The following is a 13,686-nucleotide window of genomic DNA, read 5'->3' as shown; positions in this document are numbered from 1 at the left end:
GGAAGAATGACTTCTCGTGTCTTGTTTACAACACATCTGTTAATGCATCCCAGAATCACATTTGCTTTTTTTGCAACAGTATCACACTGTTGACTCATATTTAGCTTGTGGTCCACTATGACCCCTAGATCTCCTTCTGCCATGCTCCTTCCTAGCCAGTCTCTTCCCATTTTGTATGTGTGATTGTTCCTTCCTAAGTGGAGCACTTTGCATTTGTCTTTATTGAACTTCATCCGGTTTACCTCAGCCCATTTCTCCAGTTGGTCCAGATCATTTTGAATTTTGGTTTTTGAAGTGCCTACTATGTACATACAAGATTCAGCTGAATCTAGAGAAAGGCTACTCACCCAGAACTAGATTAGTTAAGACAGAGTAATTGCTAACACTTGCACTAGGGCCTACGTCTGCTGCTATTATAGTAAAAGGCAAGACTTCTATTGATGTCAACCTAAGTAATGACACTGAGCACTTCAAGAAGTGCTCTGCACCCAGCAATCTATCCCAAGAATAAGCCAGAATAAATTCTAGTTGCTAAATTCACCAGATGGATTTCCAGTTCCACAATGCAACACATCTATGTTTTTTCCCCTCCTAGAAGGAAAGAGCTACAAGTAAATCTCTTTCCAGACTAAATCACAATAAAAATGCTGAAGACAAAACAATCAAGCAGATGGTGAAATTATTAATATTTAACACAGTTTTCACTTGAGTAAGAGCCTTTTTTCAGCATGGGAGCAAATAAGTTGCGATACCTAGAAAAATGACACTGAGCGTTAAAGGATTCAGTTTCAACCTTAACTCTTAAGCCTTGATCCTATATTAAGTACATTAGACTTAGATAGCACCCTTAAGACTGCTTTAACAAATTCACATAACATCTTCACGGTACACAAGCTATTTTTTAATTAAACATACATATATAAGGCTGTCACCCAGAGCACAGCATATTAGCCTGAACAAACAGATGCTTATTAAAATGGGCATAATATGATTGGTAACTGCCTCTGTCCTCTTGGCAAAACAAAAATCACAGAAAGCCATGACCATATGGGAGGCAGGAATTACAAGTAAAATATTTAAACCTGGAAAATTAAGCACAAATTCCCTCCCAAGACATTTTAATCCAGTGACTTAAAAAAAATGAATAAATATTCAAAAACAAAAAAAAAAGTTTGCTTCTTGGAAATCTGATTTAGATGTATATGACACTATTCTAGCCAACAAAAGCAGACATGGCTTATGTTCTCTGCTTCACTGTTTGAACCCTCCAGCTCCACACATAGTTGATTTATAGGGTATGCATTGATGGGACTGCCACATTATTCTCCTGATTCAGTGGTGCATTTATTGCATTTTATTGTTTATAGGGTTGCTGCCATACAAGATCATTCCCAATAACAGCAACAGTAAACAGTAAGTTTCTAGGGAACTCTTAGGAAACCTTAAATGCTCTTTCACCCTAAGGAGACTCTTCCTTCCCTCTGGTCACCTCTCTTATCTACTTTGGCTGCTCTGCTGCTGCTACATAAGCTCAAAATTCTGCTTTACACATCCTTAAATGTGCCTATTCCAAAGCAGAACCTTCATATGCAGAAATATTTGCAGGTTTTGGATGGCCTCCAGCTTCAAGATGCCAGACACTTGGGAAGAATGCACCACAAAGGACTACTCCACACTAGAAGCACTACAATGGTGCAGCTGCACTGATGCAGGTGCTCCACTGTAGCGCACGTGGTGAAGACGCTCTATGCCGACGGAAGAGAACTCTCCTGTTGGCATAATAAATCAGTTACTACTGTGTTGGTGGGAGAACTTCCCCGCTAGACATAGCGCTGTCCCACCAGAACTTAGGTAGGTGTAATTTACGTCACTCAGGCAGGTGGTTTATTCACATCCCCAAGTGACATAAGTTGTACCGACATGAGTGGTAGTGTAGACCGGCCTAGGAGTTATTAGCATTGCAACACATGGAAGAGTCACTGTGACAGTCAAAAATATAGTGAAGGGGTAGATATGAGCGTAGATGCATCTAAAGCAACAGAACATCCAGTTTACACTATCATACTAATCCTTTGACCACACCCAACTGGAAAGAGAGTCCCCAACTCAACAAGCTAAAACGTCTCAAACTTTTGGCCTCCTCTTTGTCAGTGGTGTCAATACTAATATGGCCAGTCCTTATTTGTTGATCAAAGATGCCATGTAAGCTTTATTAAATTCAGAAGGAGATTTGATACATGAGAAATTTAAGAATGCTGACAAAATGAGAACTATTCATTATAATTTACATATTTTGGATGTTTGGCCTTAAGCGAACTATCAGATGGATTGCAGCAGTCAATGCACCTGCTAGGATTCCAAGTTATGAACTTATGAAAGCATAATTCTAGAAGTCAGCAGTCAGCCAGATGCCAAATATAATCATTCAGTAAACTCACAATACACTTCTTGGAGTGTAGCTAGGATAACCACATGCATACTTCCTGAGTGACAGAAACAGTCTATTTTGACCTATGAATTTGAGAAGTGTATAGTGGAGGCCACTAAGTGGAATGTTGACCACCTGTAGTGGTTCTGTACATTTTATTCCAGAACAATGCAGCAGCCAGTTACATATATGGATGCTGAATATCAATACCCACAACATGGGACAAGCATTCCATGCCTGGCAGAGTTTATCTCCTTTCAGCGTAAGTCTTGTTTAAACTACCTTAATATAATGGTTAATAACTCTTCCTTTCTGATTTAAATATTTCTGCATGACTTTCATTGATTATCAGTTGTAAGTTTTATTAGCCAAAACTGGTAACAATTGTAAGATTGTGCCTTTTACCTCATTTTCGCTCCACTTTAATTATTGTTTTGAATAAAAAAAAGTTATGATTTATACTATCAGTTTTGGGGTTTTTTTGTAAAAAGCATATACTACTGCAAATACTACTCTAGGTAAATCCTGTTGTATAAACCCTATGACCTCTAGCATTGCACCCCAGCACAGATGTGAATTTCTGCTTCACACATTGAAGTGAAGTACGCAGAGAATGAAGCATCCAAAGGAGCCACAGGAGGATTGCAAGGGCAAATAGGAATCGAGAGGACTTGCAGTCAGTGGGTGCAGGGGATAGACTGGAGAATCACACTGTCACCAGGAAAAGGAAGGTCTATGTGATTGGAAACTCTTTACTGAGAAGAATAGACAGACCTGTAACTAGACCTGATCGGGAGAACAGAAGGGTGTGCTGTCTGCCGGGTGCTAAGATACAGGATGTGGACCTGAGGCTGAAAAGGATCCTAGCGGGAGCGGGAAAGAATCCGTTGATTGTCCTTCATGTGGGAACGAATGATACGGCTAGATACTCGCTGGACTGTATCAAGGGAGACTATGCCAGGTTGGGGAAAAACGCTTAAGGAAATCGAGGCTCAGGTGATCTTCAGTGGGATTCTGCCGGTTCCTAGAGAAGGGCAACAAAGGTGTGACAAGATTATGGAGATCAACACAATGGCTCAGGCAGCAGTGCTATAAGGAGGGCTTTGGGATGTACGGTCACTGGGAAGCATTTACGGATAGAAGACTGTTCTCTCGGGATGGACTTCACCTTACCTAGATCTCAGGCGGAGAAAAATAGACTTCTAGAATGGACGCACCGCACGAACGCCGTGTTGCTAAACTTAAGAAGTGAGCTTTAAAACTAGGTAGGTGGAGGTCTGTGTACGCCTGTGCGCGGCAGAAATACGAGTTGCCGCCACGTGTATCTCCATCGTCCAGAGGGATTTAATCGAGGAGAGGGAATGAGTAACTCAGAAAGTGAGAGAAGGTGGGATATCAATCGCTAGATTGGGATACCGGCAAGAGAATTGACATGGCCAATGGAGGAAAAGGAGAGTAGAAACAGACCTACAGCGACTAACAGGGAGTCTCTGAGGCGGGGTGGATAGAGAAGTCTGTGCTACAACATCGCGAGGAAAGAAAGTCACTGCGTTGGACTCTCACCGAAACTGCAAAGATAAAACCGTCTGGTTCGATGAGACACAACCACTTCATGACAAAGCCAGACCTCTTAGGGGAGCTCAAGAATGGAGGAACTGTGAGCTAACTGTGTGGCACGGGAGAGGTGAACACCATGGGAGATGTGATGTGACCCGAGAAACTGCAAGCCTGAGACTTGAAAACTCTGCAGTGACACGCTGAGAGAGAGCCTAAATATTTAGTCACTCACTAGAGAACGTGGTTGTACCATGTAGGTCAACTATGAATGGAGTGACAGATATGTGATGCGCTATCGTGATCGTGTTAGAAAACAGGGCAACGAAGAAACAACAGGCGAGGTGGTCAGGAACCAGTTAGTCTCTCGTGACCACATCAATTCATGAGCGATTATTAACCTGATTACATGAAACATATAGCTTGAAAGTTGCATAGAATTGTGATAAGAGAGAGTCTCGTGGTGGACGTGGGAATGAGAAGATGCCCACACGCACAGGGCCATAAGGTAGAGAGAGAAGGTATGCGAGACCATGCCCGCCCGGCACACGAGAAGGAGGTAGGGAGGTGTACAGACCGCCGGGAAGTCTCTGAGTTGGATAGTATGATTAGGAGAACCTCTTCTAATGTCCTAATGAACGAAGTATAAAATCACTAAGGGGAAATGTGTCGATCATGGGATACTTCAAACATCCCAGATATAGAGCTGGAGGAACAACGATCGCGGGGCTTCGCAAGAATAGATAGGGCCTCGAGTTTTTCGTCTGATCTGATAGTGGACCTGGATTTCTGCACCAAGTAGTTGAAAGTAACTGACAGAGGAGATCCGATTATTAGATTTGGTTTTTGTGAGCAGTGAGGACCGCTTTAGAGAAGTAAAATGGTGGTAGGGGGACAACCTTTGTTCGAGTGATCATGGAGCTGACTCGTTCAAACTAGATGGAAAGGATAAACAAAGGTAGAGTCTTGGAATTAGGGTTTGACTTCTCCTATGGCTACACTTTAACGAGTTAAGGAAATTAGTTTAGGGAAAGTGGATTTGAACGGAGGAAGCTTGGTGGATTCTAAATGCGGAGGAGCCCTGGAAGTTACTTTAAAGTCGCACCTGCTGGAAAACTGTCGGATAGCCTGACATCCCAAGAAAGGCCGGAAAAAACCAATGGGCAGGAAGTTGTAGGCCCAACCGAATGAGCAAGCATGGACTCAGAGAGGGTAGAGATAAAGGAAAAACAGTAAAGCTAAAACCAGGAGTGGAAGAATAGGCAGGATCTAGCAATGAGAAGCTACTCTTAGTTAGGTCCAGCAACAGATGTAAGGAATAAGGTGTGAAGTATATATAAAGCCATGTAGAAGTTGGACTTGCAAAGGGATTCAACCAATAGTAAAAAGGTTCTGCAGCCACATAAATAAGAAGAAAAACAAAGAAAGAAGAAAGTGGGGCCGCTATACACTTAGAGATATGGAATGGAGTTTAAGAATACCTAGCGGATGGGCCCAATATCTAAATAAGTACTTTGCCTCAGTCTTTAATGAGACTAGTGTTAGGAGTTAGGGATGATGGAAGAATGTGCATAATGGGAAATGAGGATGGAGGTGATTATACCGCATCTGGGTAGAAGCCAAACTTTGAACAGCTTTGATGGGACGAAATCAGAGGGCCCGACAATCTCCGTCCAAGGCGTATTAGAAGAACTGGCGCATGAATTGCGAGCCCCTTTAGCGGAAGAACTATTTTAATGAATCTTCAGTAAACTCGGGGTTGTACCGTTATGACTAGGAGAATTGCTAAACGGGAGTTCCTTAATCTTCAAGAAAGGGAAAAAAGTGATCCAGGTAACTATAGCACTGTTAGTTGACGTCTGTAGTATGTAAGGTCTTGGATCAAAAATTTTAAAAGGAGAAAGTAGTTAAAGGACATAGGTCAATGGTAATTGGACGACATTGCAGAACATGAGATTACTAAAGGTAGATCGCTGCCAAACTCTACCTTGATCTCCTCCTTTGAGGAGGTGACAGATTACTTAGGACAAAGGAAATGCCGGTAGATCTAATTTACCGTAGTCTCGCATTTCAGTAAGGCATTATGACACGTTCCACATGGAACTGTTAGTTAAAACTGGAAAAAGATGGGAGATACTGAACTATGAAAGTTGTAAGCGTGAATAAGAAACTGGCTTAAAGGGGGAGACTCCAGCGGGTCTACTGAAGGCGTGAAACTTCAGGCTGGACCAGGAGGTTACTAGTTGGAGTTCCTCAAGGATCGGTTTTGACCAATCTTATTTAGACCTTTTTATTACTGACCTTGGCACAAAGAGCGGGAATGTGCTAATAAAGTTGCCGGTATGACACAAAGCTGGGGTATTGCTAACACAGAGAAGGACCGGGATTACTCATACTGGAAGATCTGGACCACCTTTGTAAACTGGAGTAATAGTAATTAGGATGAAATATAATAGTGAAAAGTGCAAGGTCATGCACTTTTAGGGATTTAATAATAAGAATTTTAGATATACATTGGGGACGCATCAGTGGAAGCAACAGAGGAGGAGAAGGACCCTTGGGGTACTGGTTGACTATGCAGGATGTCTATGAGCGCCAATGCGATATGGCCGTTAAAAAAGCAAATGCGGTTTTAGGGTGCATCAGGCGAAGGTATTTCCAGCAAGAGGATAGGAGTGTTAGTACCGTTAGATAAGGCGCTGTGAGACCCCACCTGAATCTTGTGTGCAGTTCTGCGTGTCCGCATGTTAAGAAGGATGAATTCAAACTGGAACAGGTCAGAGACGGGCTACTAGGATGATCCGAGGAATGGAAAACCTGCCTTATGAAAGAGACTCAAAGAGCTTGGCTTGTTTAGCCTGGCCAAAAGAAGGCTGCGGGGGATATGCTTTCTCATATAAAATTATATCAGGGGGATTAACGTTAGGGAGGAGAGAGGAATTATTAAGCTTAGTACTAATGTAGGCACAAGGACAATGGGTACAAATACTGGATATTAGGAAGAGTTTAGACTTGAAATTAGACGAAGTTTCTAACATTAGGGGAGTGAAGTTCTGAACAGCCTTCCAAGGGGAGTAGTGGGGGCAAAAGACTTATCTGCTTAAGACTACGCTTCTGATAAGTTTATGGAGGGGATGGATTTATGATGGCGCCGTATAGTTAATTTGGGCAATGATCTTGGATTAATCAGCAGATAAGTCTGCTCGATGGTCTGTGAGGATGTTGGATGGGATGGGATCTGAGTTACATGCAGACGAATTCTTTCCTGGGTGCTGGCTGTGAGTCTTGCCCACATGCTCAGGTTTTTAGCTGATCGCCATGGTTTGGGTCGGGAAGGAATTTTCCTGCCAGGGCGGATTGGCAGGGGCCCTGGAGGTTTTTCGCCTTCCTTCTGCAGCGTGGGGCATGGGTCACTTGCTGGTGGATTCTCTGCAGCTTGAGTCTTCAAACCACAGAATTTTGAGACTTCAATAACTTGGACATAGGTTAGAGGTTGTTATAGAAGTGGATGGGTAGGGTTCTGTGGCCTGCTTTGTGCAGGAGGTCAGACTAGATGATCATATTGGTCCCTTCTAACCTATGAGTCTATTAATTCAGACACCCACTGAAATTAATGGTAATTGAGCATTCAAATTTCCCTGGCAGTTTTGAAATACCACCCCCCATCCCCACCCACCCCCTCTTTTTTTGGCAAAATGTTTCTAAAGATATGAAGTTGCTCGGGTATAATTAATATTCTGTCTTGGAAAGACCAGTTATGGTGTGGGTCTCTCTGCAGCCCTCCCCTGCTGACGCTCTTGCACTTTGTATTCACTGGGGCAGAGAAAGATGAACTCTATAGCACAGCAGTAGGAGCACTCATCCAGGAGAGGAAAGGCCTGGGTTTAAATCCTTGTTCCACATCAGGTAGATTAGGTATTTTGATCTGTCTCTCTCTCATTCTGGGTGGATACTCTAAGCACTGGGTAACTGAGTATAAGGGGGCACCACCAACTCCTCTGGCTGTATTTTGTTCAAGTGCTGATCCAACAGACTTGTACTACAGCAGTGTGAGAGCACATCTCGGATTCTGCAGCTAGATAGGTGGGGAATGCCTACTTTGTGTATCTTGCTGGGGCTGAGGCATGCTAGCCACCAGGCTGTTCAATGCCGTCAAGACTGAGACAGCCACACATATTCCCATTGACAAATGTAGGCACTTGGACTGGTAACAGCTAAAGAGGGGGTTTTGAGGATCAAAGTTTTGGATTTGGGCACTTCCAGTAGCAGTGAGGCACTTAAGTTCCCTGTGAATCCCACCCAATGTCTCTGCACAGAGTCCCCTAGGCTTGTATAGATCCCCAAGGTTTGAGGACATGACCTGTATCCTTTTCTACAAGCACCATCCTTCTGCCAGAACAATGTGTGTGGGGGGAATCTTCACAGAGATTTCCTCCCCAATGTCACTTCCTGAAGGTTTTACTTAGACTACGCAAAAGGATGATTTGGTCCATTAAATACACAAGAGTTACCAGTTTTTATTTTATTTTTAGTAGGACAGGAGAGCTTTGAATAGCTTTTTGGAAATATTTATTAAAAAGCCCACAATATTGGCTCTGCTAAAGAGTTCACTCTACAGTTCTGAAATACTAGCTTTGCTAGTGAATCCAAGCTGTGCTTAGTGTATTTTCAAAGTGGATTTTACATCTCACCACAACTTGCTTTTTATGCTCAGTTTGTGAGAAATCCCAAATCCACGGCTGTGATCTCTTGCATTTTGCAGAACACCACCACCAAATTCATCACCACAGACCTCCTATGAAGAATCCTCACCGTCTCACATTTGGAGCATGAGCAGGATCTGCACTCCAGTCTCTTGCCCAATCGAACTGAGCAAGGTGGGAAGGGAAGATGAGAGGAACAAAAAGGGAGCTGGGATGAAAAAGAAAGACACAGAAGTAGAAAGTCCCATTTTCCAGTACGCAGAGAGAGCAAAACAAGAAGGGTGAGAATTTCAAAAGGGCTCAATTCCCATTCATTTCTACAGGAGCAGTTTGGCCAATGCTAAGCACTTCTGAAAATACTACCCACGTTGTTTAGGGCATTTGTAAAGTTAACATGCTGCATGAGCACAGCACTGCTGCAGTGCATGAATGAAGATGCTCTAAGAGCTGATGAGAGAAAGCTCTTCAGCAGGCTTAGTTAACTCACTTCCCCAAGAGATGGTAACTGTGTCGGTGGGAGAAGGTCTCTGAGATTATTATTAAGAGATTATTCCGATTTTACAGAAATCGATTTTTGGAAACAGATTATATAGAGTCAAGTGCATGCGGCCATACTAAGCACATTAATTCAGCCGCGTGCATCCATAGTACTGAGGCTAGTGTCGACTTCTGGAGCATTGCACTGTGGGTAGCTATCCCATAGTTCCCTCAGTCTCCCCCNCAGCACTGAGGCTAGCGTCGACTTCCAGAGTGTTGCACTGTGGGTAGCTATCCCATAGTTTTCACAGTCTCCCCCGCCCATTGGAATTCTGGGTTGAGATCCCAATGCCTGATGGGGCAAAAAAGCAACAGCAGACAACTGTTTCGTGCCTTTTTTCCTAGGTTACCTGTGCAGACACCATACCATGGCAAGCATGGAGCCCACTCAGCTCAACGCAGCAGTCATGAACATTGTAAACACCTCGTGCATTATCATGCAGTTTATGCTGAACCAGAACCTGCAAAACCAGATGAGGAGGAGGCGGCAGTGCAGCGACGAGAGTGATGAAGATATGGATACAGAAGTCTCTCAAACTGTGGTCCCCGGCACTTTGGAGATCATGGTGTTATATGTGGTAGGTTCATGCCATGGAACGCTGATTCTGGGCCCGGTGAGACCGCATAGTGTTGCAGGTGTGGGACGATTCCCGGTGGCTACAAAACTTTTGGATGCATAGGGACACTTTCATGGAAGTTTGTGACTTGCTTTCCGTTGCCCCGAAGCGCCAGAATACCAAGATGAGAGCAGCCCTCACAGTTGAGAGGGGAGTGGTGATAGCCCTGTGGAAGCTTGCAATGCTAGACAGCTACTGGTTAGTCGGGAATCAGTTTGGAGTGGGCAAAACTACTGTGGGGGCTGCCGTGATGCAAGTAGCCAAAACAATCACTGAGCTGCTGCTACCAAAGGTAGTGATTCTGGGACATGTGCAGGTCATAGTGGATGGCTTTGCTGCAATGGGATTTCCTAACTGTGGTGGGGCAACAGATGGAACCCATATCCCTATCTTGGCACCGGAGCACCAGGGCAGCCCATACATGAACCACAAGGGGTACTTTTCAGTGGTGCTGGTGGATCACAAGGGACATTTCACCAACATCAGCATGGGATGGCCGGGAAGGGTTCATGACGCATATGTCTTCAGGAACACTAATCTGTTTAAACGGTTGCAGCAAGGGATTTACTTTCCAGACAACAAAATAACTGTTGGGAATGTTGAAATGCTTATAGTTATCCTTGGGGACCCAGCCTATCCCTTAATGCCATGGCTCATGAAGCCATACACAGGTAGCCTGGACAGTAGTCATGAGCTGTTCAATTACAGGCTAAGCAAGTGCAGAATGGTGGTAGAATGTGCATTTGGACCTTTAAAGGGTCACTGGCGCACTTTCCTGACTCGCTCAGACCTCAGCCAAACCAATATTCCCATTGTTATTGCTGCTTGCTGTGTGCTCCACAATCTCTGTAAGAGTAAGGGGGAGACATTTATGGCAGGGTGGGAGGCTGAGGCAAGTCACCTGGCCGCTGATTACGCACAGCCAGACACCAGGGCAGTTAGAAGAGCACAACAGGAAGCGCTACACATCAGGGAAGCTTTAGAAACCAGTTTCATGACTGGCCAGGCTATGGTGTGAAAATTCTGTTTGTTTCTCCTTGATGAAAACCTGCCCTCTTCATTGACTCATTCTCTGTAAGCCCACCCACCCTCCACCCTTCGTTCACAGCTTGCTTTCAAAGGAAATAAAGTCACTATTGCTTAAAACCATGTATTCTTTATTAATTGATTATAAAAATAGGGAGAGAACTGACAAGGTAGTCCTGGTGAGGTATGGGAAGCGGGACGGAAGGAAAAGGCCACTTTAAAACTTGTTGAATGACAGCCTTTTGCATGGGCTGTCCACTGGGATAGAATGGGAGGGTGCATGAAGTCTCTTCCCCCCACTCCTGCATTCTTGGCCATCTGGGTGAAGAGGCTATGGAACATGGGGAGGGTGGTTTTACAGGGAATGCAGCGGCACTCTGTGACCCTGCTGCCGTTCCTGAAGCTCCACCAGACACCGGAGCACATCCGTTTGATCCCGCAGTAGCTGCAGTGTTGCATCCTGCCTCCTCTGATCTTCCTGCCGCCACTTCTCATGTTGAGCGTCCCTCCTGTCCTCATGTTCATCCCTCTTGGCCTCACGTTGGCTGGCTGCTTTCCTGTACTGTGATACTGTGTCCTTCCACTCATTCAAATGAACTCTTTCACTGTGGGTCGATTGCATGATTCCAGAGAAAATGTCATCTCACGTGCGTTTTTTTCGCCACCTTATCTTAGATAGCCTTCAGGATGGAGGAGAGAGGCTTGAAAAATTTGCAGCTGTGGGAGGAAAAAACGGGAAAGTAGTATTTTAAAAGATACATTTTACAGAACAATGTGTTCTCTTTCACAGTGAGCAACACTATTCACATTACATAGCACATGTGATTTTGGTACAAGGTCGCATTTTGCATCTTAATATTGAGCCCCTGCGGCTTTGGTGTTAGAGATCAAAGATGCAGGGCCAGGCAACAGAATTCAGCTTGCATGCGGCCATGGTAAGCCATTGTCTTTTGGCTTCTGCAGCCTTCATAAAAGCAGTGCCCTCCTTTCCCACATACCAAGAAAAGCCCATTGAGTGCTGCGGTTTTCATGTTAACGTGCAGCAGCAGAAACCAAACTAACCCCTCCCATCTAATTCTCTGGGATGATTACTTTACCCCTTCCCCCACTGCAAGGCTGGTATCAGGGAAGATCCCTGCTAGCCAAACGCAAACAGCTCAGCACCAATGCTCCCCCCCGCTTGGCTAACTGCAGGGAAGGATTTCTTTTCAGCCACAGGCAAACAACCTCATAGGAATGGCCACCTCTGTCTCCTTAATTAAAATTCCTGTACTTCAACCAGGTTACCATGAACAATATCACTCTCCTGAGGATAACACAGCGAGATAAAGAACGGATGTTACTTGAATGCTAGTAAACACCGGGACCATATGCTGCCATGCAATGATACCAGATTACTTGCTACTAGCATGCCGTGGTAAAGTGTCCTACACTGGAGGACGGAATAAGGCTGCACTGCCCAGAAACCTTCCGCAAAGGCTTTTGGAGTACCTCCAGGAAAGCTTCAAGGAGATGTCCCTGGAGGATTTCCACTCCATCCCCAGACACGTTAACAGACTTTTCCAGTAGCTGTACTGGCTGCGAATGCATCCCAAGTCCTCAGGGTAAATTAATCATTAAAAAAAAGCTTGCTTTTAAACCATGTGTAATATTTCCAAAAGGTACACTCACCAGAGGTCCCTTCCATGGCTTCATGGTCTGGGATACCACCTTGGGATGGTTGGAAGGCTACTTTCGTCAAGCTGAGAAAAAGATCCTGGCTGTTGGGGAGAATGGTGTGCTGTGTGCTCTTCTCAACCTTGTCGTCGTTGTCCTCCTCCTCCTCCTCCTCATCTTCCCCGTCCACAAAATCTTCAGGCATGGGGACTGAGAGTACCCCATCATCCAAGTCCATGCACAGGGATGAGGTAGTAGTGGCGGCGCCCCCTAGAATTGTATGCAGCTCAGCATAGAAGCAGCATGTCTGCAGCTCTGCACCAGACAGTCCATTTGCTACTTTGGTTTTCTGGTACACTCGCCTGAGCTCCTTAACTTTCACACAGCACTGTAGTGAATCCCTATTGGATCCTCTCTCCATCATGCCCCTGGAGACTTTTTCAAATGTTTTGGCATTTCATCTTTTGGAACGTATTTCTGCTAGCAAGGAATCCTCTCCCCATACAGCGATCAGATCAAGTATCTCCCATACAGTCCATGCTGGAGCTCTTTTTCAATTCTCAGACTGCATGGTTATCTGTGCTGATCAGCTCTCCATGCTGGACAAACAGGAAATGAAATTCAAAAGTTCCCGGGGCTTTTCCTGTCTACCTGGCCAGTACCTACGAGTTCAGATTGCTGTCCAGAGCGGTCACAATGGTGCACTGTGGGATAGCGCCCAGAGGACAATACCGTTGAATTGCATCCACACTAACCCTAATTTGAACTGGCAATGTCGATTTAGGTGCTACTCCCCTCGCCAGGGAGGAGTACAGAAATTGATTTTAAGAGCCCTTTATGTCGAAGTAAATGGCTTCATTGTGTGGACATGTGCAGGCTTAATTCAATTTAGCACTGCTAAATTTGACCTAAACGCATAGTGTAGACCAGGACTAAGGAACGTGTGATAAATGGAGGGTAGGGGAAGAGCTCCTTTTTATGGACACTCAGCTAGCTGTAAAATGCCTCTTGGTAACGGTTCTGTACTTGCTTTACCTGTAAAGGTACCAAAAAAAAGGGGGGGGGAGCATCTGATCATAAGAGCCAATGAGAGGGCTAAAACTTTAAAATTGGGAAAACCTGCCCGTTGTTGTCGTCGTTCTCTCATTAGAAAAGGTTCAGAGAA

At 44.6% G+C, this 13,686-nt stretch overlaps 1 protein-coding gene and 1 pseudogene across 2 annotated transcripts in view; both read right to left on the bottom strand.

Annotated features, from left to right (window-relative positions):
* SPSB4 (splA/ryanodine receptor domain and SOCS box containing 4) overlaps nucleotides 1-13,686 on the bottom strand; it is a 212,697-nt gene that overhangs the window by 163,412 nt on the left and 35,599 nt on the right. The gene's annotated exons all lie outside the window — the stretch shown is intronic.
* LOC142047232 (uncharacterized) lies at nucleotides 11,214-13,119 on the bottom strand (annotated as a pseudogene).

Source organism: Chelonoidis abingdonii, chromosome 8 (assembly GCF_003597395.2).
Source record: "Chelonoidis abingdonii isolate Lonesome George chromosome 8, CheloAbing_2.0, whole genome shotgun sequence".
Taxonomy (NCBI): Eukaryota; Metazoa; Chordata; order Testudines; family Testudinidae; genus Chelonoidis; species Chelonoidis abingdonii.
The sequence above is the reverse complement of the archived record's forward strand: the minus strand, read 5'-3'. Positions and strand labels throughout refer to the sequence as shown.